The 3164-nt window shown below is 59.3% G+C and overlaps 1 protein-coding gene across 2 annotated transcripts in view; it reads left to right on the forward strand.

Annotated features, from left to right (window-relative positions):
• The first annotated feature begins 7 nt into the window (after positions 1 to 7).
• The window catches only part of FXYD6 (FXYD domain containing ion transport regulator 6), a 43977-nt gene continuing 40820 nt past the window's right edge, over positions 8 to 3164 (forward strand). Inside the window, exon 1 of one of the 2 annotated variants that reach the window (XM_006161879.3) lies at positions 8 to 36. The gene's annotated coding sequence lies outside the window, so the exon portion shown is untranslated. Of the gene's footprint in view, positions 37 to 574; positions 668 to 3164 lie in introns of those variants that run through there. The other variant, XM_006161878.3, reaches the window with a different exon arrangement.

The raw sequence follows: 3164 nt of genomic DNA on the forward strand, positions 1-3164 counted from the left end.
CCTGGGGGATCGGCTCGGCGGGGACCCGCTGTGCAGGTGAGAGGCTGGGGCGGCGGGCAAAGTTGGCGCCTTCGTCCATGGAGGGAGGGGCGCGGGTGGGGACACCAGAGCGCCAGGAGCAACGGGTTCTGTTTGTTTCGGTGGGTGTGTGCGGTCCTGCCCGCCAGGGGCCTCGGTCCCCGCCTGGGCAGCGGGCAGCCGGTCTGCGGATGTAAACAAGGAGGTGGGCGTCGGGAGACCGCGGCCTCGAGGGGCAGGCGGGCGACGGCGAGGGGGACGCTGGTGGCCGCGGGATGCTCTCCTTGCCGCCTCGAGCTTGAGCCTGGGGCTTTGGAGAAGGGGGACAGGCCGCTCACACCCTTTATGCTGGGGGGCGTTTTCCTTTGTTGCCGGGAAGCTGGGGACGCTCGGGTGGAGCACGGGGATGTGAGGACGGAGAGTGTGGCTGGGTGTGTGTGGACACATGAACGATACAAAATGGGACTTGCTGGTGCGGGGCTTGGGGGTCGGGGGTGGGCAGGGCTGGGCCGTGGGCGACAGGAAGGGCGCAGGCTGCATCACTTTTTTCTCCCAGTCTGCCGACCCTGATCGCCATTCCCATCCTTTCCTGGAGAGGCTCACCGACGCGGAGCTCCCCTTTTGTGTCTTCCTGGGCTTCCGAGAGTTGGTGAGCAGCCTGCTGTCCCCCGGCGCTTGCTCAGGCTCTGACAAGTGGTGGCTGGTGGAGACAGCACCCAGGGGTGGGCGCCGAGCTGCCGCTCTGGAAGCAGGGCCTGCGGGTCTCTGCTGCCAGCCTCCTGACTGGGGGCCCCAGCTGCCAGAACTGCCCATCAGTGTGGCCTTGGTCCCCCCTTCCTTTGTCTCCTAGGTTCATGCTCTCTGGCTGGGCTGGCATTTCGGGGGGTCCAAGGTGGATCAGTGAGCAACCTACCCCTCTATGAAAGGTCCCCCACTTTGGGGGCCCAGATACCTCAAATTGCGTTTGTGTGGATGTGTATGTGTATTTCTGTAACTTCGTCTTTTGCACATGACCTGCCTGGTAGTTGCCATGGAAACTCCTCTCCCATTCCAGACCTCCCTCCTTTTCCTGCCCATCCCTCACCTCCACATCTCCCCTCCCCCAGCTTGGTTGCCTGGATACTGGTTGCCCCTGGCTCCTCTGGATGGGAGATCCTGGGCATCTGGCTCCCACCCTGGCCCCTCAAGTACAGTACACCTCACAAACACCACCACACACGCCGTAAACATACCCTCACACACATACGCCACATCCCACTCACACCACACATGCACACATACCACACCACATGTATACCACGTACATACCGGTATCTATCCACACCACACCGCACCACTCACAAGGCTGCACGCACACCCACCCCAGCAGTCGCACACGCCACTGCTTTCCCTAACGCACACACGCGTTATAAACACACCCTCACGTACGCCACACACCCTACTTTCCACACGTAGTTCACAAACACCCTCGCTCCCCCTTATGTGTATATCATACCACACCCCCCACATACGCAGGAAAGGCACCATTTCTGTACCGCCCGGTACACACCCCCACACAGTGCCTGCTCACACACACACACCAGCAGCCACACCGTCATTTTCCCTAAAACACACACGCGCTGCACTTCTAAAAGCTCTCTGGCTAGGCTGAGGTGGGGAAGAGAGAGGGCAGGTTCGCCCCTCATCTGGCTCTGTGCTCCATGTTTAGGGGTGTGGAGGGGAAGTTGTGGGGGCTAAGGAGGCCCCAAGGACAACCCTGATGTGTCCCTGGAAACCTTGTAGAAGGTGGAGGGTAGGGCCTTCCAGAACCCCTCTCCTCCGTGCTAGATTCAGAAGGACTCAGACTAGCGTCCCCTCTTTCCTGGCTGTATTCTCCCATCCCTGACCAGGAAAGCCTAGGGCTCCAGGAGCGTTCTGATGGGAGAGGACCAGACAGGCGCCAGGACGACAGGAGGCTCCGAACCTCCACAGAGGGAGGAAGAGGCTGTCTCTGTACAAGAAGTGCAGGGGAGGGCAGGAAGAGGAGGCGGGAGGAGAGGGAAGTCAGGGGGAGTGGGAGGAACCCTGTGCTTAGGACAATGGAGGTGAGGGACACTAGTTCCTAGCTGGGGTTCAAGCTCCCTCTCCCCACCCAGCACTTTCCTGCATGGCTCCTCCAGCCAGATCTAGGAGAACTGGGTTTGCAAAGGGCTTCTCCACTGCTAGCACGTGTGACCATCTATGGGGTCACACGGTAGATGTCTATGGAGAGAATTTCCTTTCCGACTTCCATGTGATCTTCTGACTGATGGAGGACCATTTCATTCAGCCATGCGACAGATCATTTTAAGCATCTACTGTGTGTTCATTGCTGGGGGCCTGACCATGAAGAGGGAGACACAGCTCCTGAGCCCAGAATCCTGGATGTCTCAGAGTCAGAGGTGCCTTGTGGGAGCATCGAGTCAGGACATAGGTGGGAAAACTGAGACTCGGGAGGTCAGGTGTCAGGAGCCTGGGGACACCTTCTGAAGTCCCCTGATGGTGGGATGACTGGAGACCCTGCTCCATTCTGCCCTTCTTGGCATTTGAGGCTGGAGAGTGTGGCAAAGGTGGGGTGGGGGCAGAAGAAACAGTACCCAGACCCTAATCACTCCTGCAGTTTTGGGGAGTCAGCTCCCCCAGGTCCCCGTGAATCAGAGCACGTCCTTTCTGCCCCTCTGGACCTGTTGGACTTAGGTGCCCTCACGCTGGCAGGCTGAGTGAGGCATGCGTGAGGACTCGGTGGCGGAGAATCACCCTGCGGATCGGCCCAAGTGGAGAGAGCAAGCCGCCAAGAGAGAGCAGTTGGGGAAACGAAGGCCAGTCTGTGGCCCCGCTCTGCCCTTGGGCTGCTGTGCTTCCTAAAGGCAAGGGTGCTCCTTGCATAGACATGCTCCTTCTGGGTGCAGACTGGGCTTCTGGAGGCTTGAGTGACATGCCAGGCACATGTGTGTATGCCCAAAATCCCGAAAGGAGAGAGAAATGGAGGAGAGATTGTGGCATGACCATTCCGGGGGGGGGGGTGCTTTCTCCTCCCCCTCTTTCTCTGTAACTCTCTGACTAGCGCACACATTCTCTAGCACCAAAAGGGAGAGGGGTCACCTCATGATTTCTGAGGTTTATCTTTC

The sequence above is a fragment of the Tupaia chinensis genome, unplaced genomic scaffold (assembly GCF_000334495.1).
Source record: "Tupaia chinensis unplaced genomic scaffold, TupChi_1.0 Scaffold139431_1, whole genome shotgun sequence".
Classification (NCBI taxonomy): domain Eukaryota; kingdom Metazoa; phylum Chordata; class Mammalia; order Scandentia; family Tupaiidae; genus Tupaia; species Tupaia belangeri.